This window comes from Mus musculus, chromosome Y (assembly GCF_000001635.26).
Source record: "Mus musculus strain C57BL/6J chromosome Y, GRCm38.p6 C57BL/6J".
Classification (NCBI taxonomy): Eukaryota; Metazoa; Chordata; class Mammalia; order Rodentia; family Muridae; genus Mus; species Mus musculus.
Window position 1 is genome coordinate 40,904,855 of NC_000087.7, and position 16,023 is coordinate 40,920,877.

The 16,023-nt window shown below is 34.3% G+C and overlaps 1 pseudogene; it reads right to left on the reverse strand.

Annotated features, from left to right (window-relative positions):
- The window catches only part of Gm20832 (predicted gene, 20832), a 31,935-nt pseudogene continuing 16,135 nt past the window's right edge, over positions 224 to 16,023 (reverse strand).

Below are 16,023 nucleotides of genomic sequence, written 5' to 3' on the forward strand. Positions count from 1 at the left end.
GACTATATACCATTCACATATTCATTTAGATTTCCTTTGGAAGTTAATATAAAGATGCACTTACACTTAAACAAGAAAATGATTAAAGATATTTAAAAATAAAGAAGTTCTATTTTGACTCTAAAGGTATAACTGCTAGTTAACTTTGTAATCACATCACTGGGATTAACTTCCTTCTCAGAATCATCAGAATAACAAGGAATAAAGAAACTTTAAAACTCTGTTTCATAGGAAACAAAAAAGTTAGAGATTTTTTTATTTGTTTTATATATATACCAGCAAGTGAAAATTTTTCATGCTTCATTTTTCTGAAGATGGGAAAGTAGAAGAGTACTTCAGATTATTCTCCATGATGGCTCTTTTAAACATAGACATTTTTTTTTCTCAGTTCACCATCTACACCAAAAAGCATATCTTAGTTCTTTTTCCCCAAGTTCATCAAAACCTAAAACAGAAAAGTACCTCTTATTAAATAAACTCCCAAGGATACAAATATGAAAGATTCTGTGCAGATGATGTATAGGGTAAAGGTTAAGGTCAGGATTAGGATTAGGGTTAGTGTTAGGGTTATGTTTAATAAAGCAGGATAATTATAGTGTTATTAAAGTATGAGGTACATCTGAGGTCAAATTCCCATTTTATCATTTCATATCTTTAATAATTCCTACAAAGGCATTAGGATTTTATGGAAAATAGCAGTCATTTCAGTCAGAAATAATTCAAAATAATAAGTAGTTAAACTTTATGATTATTAAAACATATTTAGATTCCTAAGGTCATTTTATGGACCATGTGCAACATACCTCCATGGACTTCTCATGCATTTCTTTACCTGCTTCCAGGGTCTGGTTCTGACTACATTTGGACAGTTTCAATGCTTGTTGTTCTTTTTGACAACTATTCTACAAATGTAAAAGGAAAACATTAGTATAACAATTCTGTTTATTTTTGTTGTTACTGCCATGCAACATGCATGGTAGTCTAACAATAAAACACTAAATGTATATCTAATACTAAAACATTTATGTGAGCAAAAATAATTCTATATGAAAGTTAAAAGGAATAGTTTTCCAACTGATTTAAAATTTTAACAACTATTTTGACTAAATATGTGTATATTTTTACAATAACATGAAATAAAATTATGCTACCAATTGTGGGGTAGGAATTTTTTTTTAATGTGAAAGAGTTTTTCATAATGCTCAGACTGGCCTTAGCCTCCCAAGTTCTTATGTTTATCGGCATGCACCATGTATACATGAACTCGGTAAAATCCTAGTCTTGGAAGCTTAGATTGGTTTTCTCTAGATTCCAATCTCAAGCAACATATAGAAGTAGTAACATAAAGTTCTCATTGTATTCTTTAGGGTTGCACACAACCATGATAATTTGCATTTAAAAAAAATTAAGACAAGCCCTTTACAATTTTCATCTTGGGCTACTACAATCCTGTTTTGCCCTTTATTCACTGTGATCAATTTTTTACCTCACATTTGCACTCAAATCATCGTAATTAAGTAAAATTACCTCTAATTTGCAATGCTTATCTTTAAAAAAAGTGCAACTGCATACATTTGGAGACAAAGGGTTAATACTGGGTGTCATCTTTGATTTCACAGTACTGTTTCAGAGACAGAATCTCACTAAACCTAGAGCTCATCATTTATGCTACACCTGGTGGCTACAAAGATCTGGAGATCTTCTTATCTCTGAACTAAATCTGAGATTGTTTTTTTTTTTTAAATGCTCACCACTACACCAACTTTTTTTTTGTTGTTGTGGTGGTGGTTTGTTTTTAGTTTTGCTAGTGTGTTGTTGTTTATTTTGTTGTTGTTGGTGGTGGTGTGGGCATTCATCCCAATGCAGGGAATATAAGCTGGGGTCTCCATGCCTACACGGGAGAAAGATTACCAACTAAACCATATTCCAGCCCTGTAAATCATTCTTATTGGGCCCACATGCAGCATATGACACATTTAGGGATCTTTTCTTCTTTAAAACTTTCCTTCACTCATGGTAGTTTTCTTTCTACCAGTGGTTCTCTTACTTTACTGGCTCCCACTCACCAGCTGCCATATGCAGAATTACAAATCTTGAAGTACCCTGCTGTTCTGTCTTTAGACTCCTTATTTATAGGGATGATCACTTTCCCTTGAAATGTCATCCAGAGTCCAATGTTTAAAAATTGCCTTCAATTGGAGTATTTATTATTTATCTTTAGTTCCTATCTCTTTCCGGAACTGACTCATAATGGCAGCTTCCTCAATGCCTTCTGAGGCAAGAATGAATTTGCTGTTCCTTTCAAATTGAGTACTTTCCAAACTATTAAACAGTCAAATAAAAAAAATAGTTAATATGATTATCGTTGCCTCAGATCTTACTTGGAAACCAGGTGATGACTACAGTGACTGGTAGAGTAATGGAGACGTGATCTAAAATTGTTTGCTGATATTCTTCTACAGGAAAATTCTTCCAGGGCTGTTGAGATTGTTTGTTTCCATCCTCTGTTGTTACTAAATCTTTACTAAATTTAGGACTGTAAGAACTGATTTACCAAATTGAGTTGTTTTTTTAATATAAACAACAGAGTCCAGGTGAAACCAATAAATAAGCTTTCTCTCTTCTTTGAACTCTGATATATTGTGTGTGTTTTTTTTTTTTTTTGTAGTCACTGGTAATCATCTCTTGATCTTTCTGCAAATGTCTGCCTCTTGAAAATTTATGATCTGGTATACCATAAAATGCCTAGTCGTTTTCATTGATAGAGTATGCAATCAATAGTTTATATCTCAGTAAGACTAGAACAGAAGCAAGGATAGATAGATAATGTAACTTAATTTAGTTTCATATGCTCAACTCAAGGCTAGTTGTTCCATTCCTACTTAGTAATACTAGGTTAAATATTAAGTTTTTTTATGGTACCAACCACTGATTTATCTTTTTCTTCATTGAATTTCTGTACATCCATATCAGACTTCTGAAATGTAGTTATATACTGCTCACAAATTTGTTGTTGATGTTCTTCCTGTAAAGTACAGTAACGAAAGCAGGCACATTTCATACCAATATGAAAAAGAACACTCAAAACAAATTCAATTGAACATTTCATACTATAAAAAGAAAAATAGCAGTATAAAATTTCTAATGGGAAATCATTATAGATTTTTCCTCTAACATATTATCAGAGAGGTTTTCATTTACGTTTTAGCTTTTCAAAATTAAAGAAATATAAACACACACAACACACATGTAACACACACACACATATATATATATATACATGTACAAAATTTAATTATATTTCAATGTGGTTTTTTTTCATTATTTTCTACCAAATATAAGTTCTAATTCATTTTTCATACATTGCCTTAGTAAAGACAGTGCAAAACATGTCAACTAAAATATACAAATTGTCTGCATATGTAATTGTAGTTGTTCCTTTTGAATATTGTTAAACATAATAATCCATAAATTACATTCCTAAGACTATGTGCAAGACTTCTGTATTTCCACAATGAATGTAAATTAAAATTTAAATCTCATTAACATTGACTTAAAGCAGAAAATAAAATTTTCATAGATTTCTATGAATTAGATTTAGTTTGCTTGAAGGCATGATGTTATAGGGTTAACTTTTTAGACAAAATCAAAGCCACACATTTTTACTAAAGAATCAGACATGATATAATTTTTTTAAACTTCAGCCACATATAATTTCTAAAATGATACACATTTGACCCTACAAATATAACAACTCTACCTCTCTCGTTCGTTCATTTTGCAAAATCTTTCTAATTTCTGGTTGCTGCCTTTGAAAGATTCTTTGACATAAGTTTCCATCCATTTTCTCTTTATGTGAAGCGTCTTATAAATGTCATCTATATTAAAAATAAAGGGTCATTTTGAAGAAAAATTAGATGATTCCATGTATTCAAGTAAAAATAGATATAGATAAATTTCATTCAATAATGCTATGGAAACTTAAAATTAAATGATAGATATCACAAACATGCTTCATACTTTAGAATACTTAGGGTTTGGTATGTTCAGATGAAGGATGTTCAACCTGTAAAGTCTACAGAAATGTTCCACAACATAGAAAAAAACAGTCCATGTATTTTGGATAAGAAATATCTAATCTTATCTGAATTTTAATTTCTGTAAGGAAAATAATTTTGAGCTTCAAGAACAGTTTTCAAAAGAACAAATGCACAAAACAAAGGATCAAAAGTATACTTAATTCTTCATAGTGAAACACTTTTAATAAAGGCTAATTCTTTTCCAAATCTAAAAAAAGATGATGCAACTGAAAGAACAAACTTGACTGTGGAACTGTTAGACCCATTGTTTAAAATATTCAATTAAAATAAGAGGGCAGCCGGGCATATTGGTTCCCATGTTAATCCTAGTATTCTGGAGGAAAAGGCAGAGAGATATTTGTGTGTTCCAGGTTAACCTGGTCAACATACTGAGTTCGAGGACAGTCAGAACTACAAATGAGACCCTGTCAGAATCAAACCTGCGTTTGATTCCTAGCACCTACATAATGTGCACAAATATCTCCAACTCCAGTTCCAGGGGATGTGATGCCCTGTTCTAAATTCTGCATGCACCAGGTACATATGTATATGACTCACAGACATACTTATAGGCAAAATACCTATATAAATAAAAATAGATAAAAATGTTAAAATCTATGTTTAAAACAATGATCTCCAAGTTTTTTTTAATCAAAATAAAATTATTTCTAAAGTGAATTGGTAATTATATTTCAGAACATATCCTTTAAAAAAACACTTGAAGAAAATTATGGTAGGAACTTTTGATCAGTAACTGCTGCAGTTCATGAAAATTGTAATGCTTCAGAAAATGTTTAGTACCTTTCTAGCATGCACAGTTAGTTTTCAGTAACTAGGATGAAGCTATATTTCGGTGTACATGTTTAATATTCTCACCATATATAGTACTAGACAAAATCAGATTATTAAATGATTATTCTGCCTCCTCTAAATAGAGCAAATCCTTCAGTTGAAAAAAAATAATTTGGTAAAATGGGTAACTTGAAAGAAGCAAAATATTATTTTTTAAAAATATAATATTGTTTCATGGGGGTAGAGATATGGCTCAGCAGTTAAGAGTACTTCCTGTTCTTTGCAAAGGACATAGGTTTGGTGTCTAGCACTCATATAGTGGCTCACAACTATCTGACTCCAGTTCCAGGTATCTGAAATAATCAACTGATATCTGAACAACAGGTACACATGTGGTGAACATATATAACTGTAAGCAAAACACTAATACACATAAATAAGTCCAAAAATAGGTATTAGGAGCATTGTTTAGTAAGCCATGTAAGATGTTTTTTTGTGTATGATCCTAGTATTGGAAGCTTAAGCAGGAGATTTCCAGTGTAAAGAATGCATAGGTTAAATAGGAAAATGCAGGCCAGCCTGAACTACATAATGACACCATATCTCAAAGACAAGTTACTATCTTCTGAGAAAGCTCACTTAGCATTCAGTTACATATAATTTAAAACAGATACTTTAGAATCTGAGTATCATTCTCTCATTGTTTAGTAAGTTGTCTTCCACTTACAGTTAGATAATTCATTTCATAAAAAGAAAAAAAACAAACAAACAAACAAAAAAAAAAAACAATGAAGGGATTGGAGAGATGATTCAGCAGTTAAGAGCACTGGTTCCCTTCCAGATTTCTGAGATTGGAGTACCATAACCCACAAGGTGGCTCACAACCTATAACTTCAGTTTCAGGGGATTCAATGCCTTCATCTGGCTTCCTCAGGTACAAGACACACTAGTTGTGCACATACACATGTGAAAGAAAAAAAAAAACAATAACCATAACATAAAATTTAAAAATAAGTTATAAGGGTTACATTAAAGAATTCAGTTTTGCACTGTGCCATATAAAGAAGGAAGCACAGAAGACTCCTAGAAAAGAAACTGACTTAATATAAAATTAGCACTGGATCAATGAAAATATGTTTCATGTACAGAATTTTGTATACATATCACTTAGCTATGAGTACATGGAACTGTGAAATTGTTTACATCTATTTTTTTTCCTTTTAAAATTCCTTCAAAGCTGTTACAAATACGACTCAGTAGTCAAGAGGGCCTACTGTGAAAAGAGGAGGTTCACAAAGTACTTTTTTTTTTGTTTTTTAAGGTAAGTAATGTCACTTCATGCTTATCAAAGGATAATTCATCAAAGATGAACTCACAATTCTGAATATCTATGCTCCAAATACAAGGGCAACCAAATTCATAAAGAAATTTTACTAGAACTCAAAGTACATATTGTACCCCACATAATAATAGTGAGAAACTTCAACACCCCACTCTGAGCAACGGAGAGGTCCTGGAAAAAAGAAATGAAAAAGAGACACTCTGAAACTAATGAGAAGTTATGAAACAATCGGATTCATCAGATACATATATATGTATCTGTCACACACACACAGACACACACATACAAACACACACACATATATTGAAGCAAATTCACACACAGATCTCATTAGATGAAGAGAAATTATTTGAAAAAAAATCAACAAACCTTCATGATAATAGTCTTGGATAGATTAAGAATTTTAAGCACATACCTAAATATAGAAGCAAACCAGAAGCCAACATCAAATTAAATGGAGAGAAACTTGATGCAATCCCACTAAAATAAGACAAGACAGGACTAGACAAGGCTTCTTACTCTTTCCCTACCAATTCACTATAGTACTACAGTTCTAGACAGAGCAACTAGAAAACAAAAATTGGTCAAAGGAATAAAAATTGGAAAGGAATAAATCAAAATATCACTATTAGCAGATAATAAAATAGTATACTTAAGTGACCACAAAAATTCCATCAGAGAACCCATAAACCTGAAAAACAACTTCAGCAAAGTGGATAGATATACAATTAACTCAAACAAAACAGTACCTTTCTTCTACTCAAAAGATAAACAGGCTGAAAGGCAATTATGGAAACAACACCTTTCAAAAGTCACAAATTATAGTTCCTTGATGTGACTCAAACCAAGCAGGTGAAAGATTTCTATGACAAGAACTTCAAGTCTCTGAAGAAAGAAACTGAAAAATCTCAGAAGATGGAAAGGTCTCCCATGGTCATAGATTAATTTAGTAAAAATGGCTGTCTTCCCAAAAGCAATCTACAGATTCCATGCACTCTCCATCAAAATTTAAACTCAATTCTTCGTAGAGACAGAAAGAGCAATATGCAAAACCATTCAGAATATCAAAACTCCAGAATATCCCAAAACTATTCTCAACAATAAAAGAACTTCAGGGGGAATCATCCCTGACCTTAAGCTGTATTATGCAGAAATAGTGATAAAAAATGTATGGTAATGGTACAGAGACAATGCCTTCATGAAATGGAGAGATCTAAAATATATCATCCTGTGTGATCTCAAAGGAAAAAAAAAACATGGTATGCACTCACTGATAAGTGGATATTATCCTAAAAGCTCAGAATACCCAAAATGTAATTCACAGACCACATGAAGCTCAAGAAGAAGGAAGACAAAAGTGTAGGTGTTTCAGTCCTTCTTAGAATGGGGAACATAATATTCCTGATAGGAAATGTGGAGATCAGGGCAGAGACTTAAGGAATGACCATCCAGATTCTGTCCAACCTTTGGATCCATCCCATATACAGAAACCAGGCACAGTCACTATTGTGGATACCAACAAGTGCTTGCTGATAGGAGCCTATTATGACTGTCTCCTGAGAGGCTCTGCCAGGGCTTGGCAAGAACAGAGGCTGATGCTCACAGCCAACAATCAGACTGATCATGGGGTCCCCAGGGGAGCAGTTAGAGGAAGAACTGAAGGAGCTGAAGGGGTTTGCAACCTTACAGGAAGAACAACAATATGAACCGAGCAGACAGTCCAGAGCACTCGGGGACTAAGCCACCAAACAAAGAGGGGCACCCATGAGTCTAGCTGCATATAGAGCAGAGGATGGTATTGTCAGACATCAGTGGGAGGAGAGGTCCTTGGTCCTGTGAAAGCTCCATGCCCCAGTGTAGGCAAATGCCAGGGTAGGGAGGTGGAGTATGTGGGTGAGGGAACAGGCTCATAGAAACAAAGCAAGTGTCAAATGGAATAGGGATTTTCTGGGGTTAAACCAGGAAATGGCTGATATTTGAAATATAAATAAATACACACACACACACACACACACACACACACACACACACACACACACACACACACACTGATGGCTTTAACTGTGACTTCAAGTGGGTTTACATCTAATCACAGGATGATCTAAATTTTTCCCATTCCTGCTAGTTTTTTGATAAATTAGAGTAAATGTGTCTGCATCTCAATCTCCAAATAAAATTATAGTTGCTCTTATCACAACCTTTTTCATCACAATACAAATCTAAGACAAATCTTAAATATAAAATTCTTCCTGGCTGGACAAATATTTTACTGCTACAGCAAGAAGCTCTGGTTTCAATCTTCAGGAATGAAAAATAAAATCCCCCAAAATTTAGATATAAAAAATAAAGAAGGCATGATTCCTTGAGCCCCATTACATTTCTGAGGCTGAGGACTTCAGTTACAATGCCAGTCCAGGCTGCAATTGAGGTTTCAGACAATCCTGAGATATAGAGCTAGAGCTTACTTTCCTAAACCAAAACAACAAATAAATAAAGACAGCCTGGTCTGAATTATGTCTGAATTCCCAGCACTTCTGAGGCTGAGAGAAGCCTCTAGTATTTGTGGCAGTTTGGAACCTATATATAGAAATTTCGGCAATGTGGCATTTTCACAACACGTTAAAATGTAGACTGGTCTTCTGTTTCTTTTTAATAAATTCCTGATGGGAAGCAGTTGCACAGAAGAGGTTCTTGTCTGTTTCATCCACTAAGTGAAGTCCACTTTACTCACACCTCACATCCCCAGGCCCCAAGAATACTTTCAGGGTCTCCATTTCCTTGGCCTTCCTGATTTATGCTAGGAGCTAGTCTGTTCAAACTCTTGCACTTACAGTGAAGTTCTCAGTTTTTCTCAGCAGAGGCCTAAGTGGGAAAGGTCGATTGTGAACCTGGAAGTAGCAACTTCCTGAGTCCAGTGAGGGTCACCTAATCTCATTACTCCTGAAGAAACACCTCCAAAACTCCACCTTCATCCCCACCGAGACCCCTAGCTGAACCAGGATTAACCAACAGACAATTGACTACCTCCACTGAGACTTCATCCTACCATGATTCCTCAAGAATTTTGCTTCCTCAAGAACTCTTTGTAGCCACCATACTGGGTTTGAACAGCTGGAAAACACTCTCAGCCAAGCCCATTGCTGATTGGCTGTGTTTGCACATGAGTACTAAGGGTGAGAGAGACTCTTTCAGTCATCTGTGATTAAAGCTTCAAAAACGGGTAGTATTTTAACTTCCACTACTACCCAGAGGCTTTCCCTTTTCTAAGTTTGCAATACTAACTTGAAAGTTAAAATAAAATGAACTCCAAAGACGACTCTCCTACTTTGTTTCAGATGAAGGGGCTGTTCTGTGTAACTCTAAATTTTTTTTTTTGTTTTTTTTGTTTTTTTTTTTAACTAAAGTGTTTTTGCATGTTTGTATTTATATAACATGTATGACTAGTTCCCCTAGAAACTAGAATAGGATGCCAAAATCCCTGGATCTAGAATTAAAAATGATTTTGAGAATTATGTGGGTTCTAGGAACTAAATCTTGGTTCTGTCCAAGAGAACAAGTGTTCTTAATTTCTAAGCCATCTTTCCATTCCTATCCTGTGTGTGTTTTAAGGTGTGCTGGACCATTTCTCACGATAGATGTTTAATTTTACTATATAATGGAGAGTATAAAAAAATTTACTTTGTTAATGTTGTGTATTTCCAGAAACAGAAAAAACAAACAAACAAACAAACAAACAAAACAGCAACAAAAAACATAATTTTAATGGATTGTGTAAATCATAAAAAGTTTCAGGATAAAAATGGAGTGTATACATTTCAGTATATAGGTGCATAAGGAGGCCAGATATAGACATCTGTTTTATTCTCAATTATATTCCAAATTTCTTTTTCATTTTCTCTCTTTTTTTTTTTCATGTCAGGGTTTATCTGTATAGCTCTCTTTAACCTGGAACTCACCCTGTATACCACGGTGGCCTCAAAACCAAAAATCTCCCTGCCTCTTCCTCCCAACGTCTGGAATTAAGGCATGTGCCACCACTGACTGACCCAACTTAAAACTTGAGATAGGTTCTCTCTGAATATGCAGCTCACCAATGCCACTACCTCGGCTAGCCAGCAAGCTGTCTCCACCTACTCAGCACTGGTTGGCAGCCTCCATTTTAGAAGTGGATTCTAGGCCCCCACTTTTATTTTCAAGGAAAACATTTTACTAAAACAGCCATCTCCCTAGCCTCTCTTCAAGGTTTGTTCTGTTGCTATAGACACTGAAATTTTTTGTTTGTTTGTTTTTTGTTTGTTTGTTTTCTTTTTCTATTTCTCTAATCATGCCTAAGTTTAGGCTCCTAAAATGCTTAGTTGTGGTTTTGCTTGTATCCTTACAACAGCAAATTGTTTTTCTTGCTCACTTTACAATTTTCAGTTAATTTGGCACACTGGACGAACTGACATTTCATTTACTAGGCTTATTGCTGTGTTTTGTTTCTTTGGTGCTTTTTTTTTTTTTTTTTTTTGTTAATTTGCTGGGTTTGTTGTTTTTTGCTGTTTTTTTTTTTTGTTTTTTGTTTTTGTTTTCACCACTGAAGATGAAATTCATAACTTTTAATTGTGCTTTACCACTGAGCTACATCTTTAGTTAATCTTTAGTTTTGAATGTTGGATGAGAAGTCATCTGTATGTATTTTTTTAAAGAAAACTATAATTTCTGTGAAGCCTACAATTATCCCCCTATGCTATAGGTTCTATAGAGATCTGTTTCCCTTGTATGGCCTCTTCAAGAAACAGGGAAATATTTCTAAAACACATACCTCCAGATTTATCCAACATACTGCCTACTTCATGTCTGTGAAGACAGAACAATAAAAAATTAAAGCAAGAAATATAGTAGACTGGTAGGCCATTTTTTTTTTACCACACACAAAACTTTACACAGAACCTTCTTTAATTTTTTATAATAAATATATAATGTTTGGTTTGGAACAAATGTAATATGCATATAAAATATATGGTGGACTACCAACTTGAACTTGGATTATTTACTTTTATCAATTCATACATTTACACCCCACAAGGAGTTTATTCATAACTCTTCCACACTTGCCGAGACCCTTTTTTTCCCCAGATAGTCCCCTACTTATTTTTATGATGTTTCTCCTTTTCTTTGAGTGTGTCAAAGATCACGTGCAGGTGGTCCTATTGTATGAGTTCCTATGTGTTTGTGATCACAAATTCTAAAGGATCCCAAGCTGGGCTTGAACTTAACATATAGCAGCATCTGACCTTGAAATGCTGATCTTCCTGAATCTAGTTTTCCAGTGAAGGTAACACAAACACTACTTTTGAAGTACTTTATTGAACTGGCAAAAAAAAAAAAAAAAAAAAAAAAAGAAAGAAAGAAAAAGAATTGAAAATATTACCCCATGTCTTCATCTCCTTTTACTTGAGGCGATATATTTTCATCTTTACCAATTTCTGGGTTGTTTACTGTATTGACAATAGAAAATGTAAACATTTGAAAGTATGCAATATTAGTAATAGTTAATAAAGTACTATCAATTTGAATTTCTTTGGAAAAACTGCCCATTTTGAGTTTTTGAAACAGATTTTAAAAATTAACTAATTACATCCAGGAAATCTAGGACACAAGGAGAAGAAAAAACATAAGGATAACAGGTATAGATGAGAAGTAAGATTTCCAAATTATAGGGCCAGTGAATATCTTCAACAAAACTATAAAAGAAACCTTTCCTAACCTAATGAAAGAGATGTCCATGAACATACTAGAAGCATGCAGAACTCCAAATAGTTTGGACCAGAAAAACAACAACAACAACAACAACAAAAATCCCTGCCATCATATATTAATCAAAGCACCAAATGCACAAAACAAAGAAAGAATATTAAAAGCAGTAAGGTAAAATGGTCAAGTAACATATACAGGAATTCCTATAAGAATTACACCTAACTTCTCCCCAGAGAATATGAAAGCCATAAGATCCAGGGTACATATCATACAGACACTAAGAGAGCAGAAATAAGAGCCAAAGCTATAATATGCAGCAAAACTATTTTACCATAGATTGAGAAAACAAGGTATTCCGTGAAAAAACAATATTTACACAATATTTTTGAACAAATCATACCCTTCAAGGGATAATAAAGGGAAAACTCCAATATAAGGAGGAAAATCACATGCTAGCAAAAGCAAGATATTAATCTTGAAGTAAACCTAAAAGAAGATAGCTACATGAACAAAATTCCAACAAAAATAACAGGAAGAAACAAAGACTTTGTCTTAGTATCTCTTAATATCACCATATTCTATTCACCAATTAGAAAGAAATAGACTAACAGACTGGATGTGTAAGCAAGACCCAGCATACCAGAAACAAACCTCAGGGACAAAGACAGATATTACCTCACAATAAAAAGCTGGAAAACAATTTTCTAAGCAAATGTTCCAAAGAAACAAATTTGAAGTAGCCATTCTAATATCAAATAAATTTGACTTATACCCAATGTTATCTAAAAAGACAAGGAGTGACACTTCATATTCATCAAAGTTAAAATTTACCAAGATGAATTTTCAATTCTAAACATTTATAGTCCAAATGCAATGGCATGCATATTCATATAAGAAACTTTAGTACAGCCCAAAATGCACATTGCATCACACACAATAATAGCAGAAGACTTCAACAACCCTCCCTCATCAATGGAAAGATCCTTGAAAGAAAAATTAAAAAAAGACACAGTTAAACTAACAGAAGTTATGAAACAAATACATTAGTTGATATCTATAGAACATTTTATTCTAGAACAAAAATTGTCCATTCTGCTCAGCACCTCATGACGCCTTCTCCAAAATTAACAATATAATCAGTCACAAAACATGCCTCAACAGATATAAAAATATCCAAATAATCTCATACATCCTATCTAATCACCAAGGACTAAGGCTGATCTGAAATAATAATATAAATAATTGAAAACCCATGTACACGTAGAGGGTGAACAAAAATCCAGTCAGTGATAATTCAGGAAGGGAAGAAATAAAAAAAATAAATATAAGACTTTTTAGAGTTTAAAAAAAAATGAAGTTACTACATACTGAAAGTTGTGGAACACAACAAAAGCAGTGTTAAAGGGAATCTCATAGCTCTGAATGCCTCTAAATAGAAACTGGAGAGAAGATAGAGTAGTAGGTTGACAGCACACCTAAAACCCCTTGAATAACAGGAAGGAAAATCACCCAAGAGGAGTTGAAGGCAAGAACTAATCAAACTCAGGGCTGAAATCAAACAAGTGGAAACAAAGGAACTATAACATAAAATCAAACAAACTAGGAGCTGGACCTTTGAGAAAGTCAACAAGATAGATAAAACATTAGCCAGACTAATTACAGGGCACAGGGAAAGTATCAACTTTAACAAAACCAGTAATGAAAAGGGAGACATAACAACAGATACTTAGTAAATCCAAAAAAATCATCAGATCCTACTATAGAAGCCTGTAACTTAGCAAAAGTGGAAAATCTGGATGAATTGGACAATTATCTAGACAGATGTCAGGTACTAAATTTCAATCAGGTTGAGATAAACCCTGTAAACTCTCCCATAACCCCCAAAGAAATAGAAGCAGTCATTAAGAGCTCCCCCCTCCAAAAAAAAAAGCCCAGTATCTGATGGGTTTAGTACAGATTTCCATCAGACTTTCAATGAAACACCAATACCAACAATCTTCAATCAATTATACAAAAACAGAAGAAAATGAACACTACTTAATTTGTTCTATGAAGCCACATTTACTCTTATACCCAAACCATACAAAAACCCAATGAAGAAAGGATACTTTAGACCAATTTAACTTATAAATATTGATGCAAAAATACTCAATAACATTCTGTTAAACACAATCCAAGAACACATCAAAATGATCATCCTTCATGATCAAGCGGCTTCATCCCGGGGATACAGGAATGGTTCAATATATGGGAATCCATCAATGTAATCCATTATGTAAAGAATCTCAAGGAAAAAACACAGTATTATCTCATTAGACGCTGAGGAATCATTTAAAAAAAAATCAACACGCCATCATGATGAAAGTCTTGGATAGATTCAGAAAGCAAGGCCCATAACTAAACATAGTAGCAAACCAGGATCCAACATCAAAATAAATGGAGAGAAACTTGATGCAGTCCCACTAATATATGACAAGGCTTCCCACTCTCTCCCTACCTATTCACTATAGTACTTGAAGTTCTATCCAGATTAAATAGACAACAAAAAGAGGTCAAAAAGTTAAAAATTGGAAAAGAACAAATGAAAATATCACTATTAACAGGTAATAAGATAGTATATTTAGTGACCCCAAAAAATCCACCAAAGAACCCTTAAGCCTGAGAAACAACTTTAGCAAAGTGATTGGATATACAATTAACTCAAATAGATCAGTAGCTTTCCTCTACTCAAAGGATAAACAGGCTAAAAAGGAAGTTATGGAAGCAACACACTTCACAATAGTCTCATATTTTAATACCTTGGTGTTACACGAAAAAAGCAAGTCAAAGTTCTGTAGGACAAGAACTTCAAGTCTCTGAAGAAAGAAATTGAAATTCTCAGAAGATGGAAAGATCTCCCATGGCCATATATTGGTGTCCCAAATAATTTAGTAAAAATGTCTATCTTGCCAAAAGTAAGCTCTGATTCCATGCCCTCTCAATCAATATTCAAACTTAATTCTTTATAAAGATAGAAAGAGAAATATGCAAAATCATTTGGAATAACGAAAATCCAGGATATTGAAAAACTATTCACAACAATAAAAGAACTTCAGGGGGAATCATCCCTGACCTCAAGCTGTATTATAGAGAAATAGTGATAAAAATGTATAGTGACCATAAAGAAACAATAACTTCAGGAAGTTTACACGCAAACGGATAGGTCTAAAGTATATCATCCTGTATGAGGTAACACTATCCCAAAGGAAAAAATATGTTATGTACTCACTGATAAGTGGATATTATCCTAAATGTTCAGAATACCCAAAATGTAATTCACAGACCACATAAACCTTAAGAAGGAAGAAAAAAGTGTGTATGTTTCCGTCCTTCTCAGAATGGGGAACAAAATACTACTGGGAGGAAATATGGAGACAAAGTGCAGGGCAGAGACTGAAGGAACGACCATTCAGAATCTGCCCCACCTGTGGATCCATCCCGTATATAAACACCAGACCCTGTCACTATTGTGGATACCAACAAATGATTGCTGAAAGGAGCCTAATACGGCTGTGTCCTTAGGGGCTCTGCCAGAGGTTGGCAAAAACAGAGGCTCATGCTCACAGCCAACAATCAGACTGATTATGGGGTCCACAGTGGAGGAGTTAGAGGAAGGACTGAAGGAGCTGAAGGGGTTTGTAACCTTACAGAAAGAACAGTAATATGAACCAAGCAGACCCACCCCCCCACAGAGCACTCAGGGACTAAGCCAGCAAACAAAGAGGGGGACCCATGGTTCCAGCTAAATACATAGCAGAGGATGTCCTTGTCAAACATCAGTGAGAGGAGAGGTCCTTGGTCATGTGAAGGTTGGTGCCCCAGTGTAGGCAAATACCAGAGCAGGGACATGGAAGTTGGTGGGTGGGGGAACATGTTCATAGAAGCAGAGGGAGGGTGGAATGGTAAAGGGAATTTCTGGGGTGAAACCAGGAAATGACTAATATTTGAAATGTAAATAAACACACACACACACACACACACACACACACACACACACACACACACACACACACACACACATACACACACACC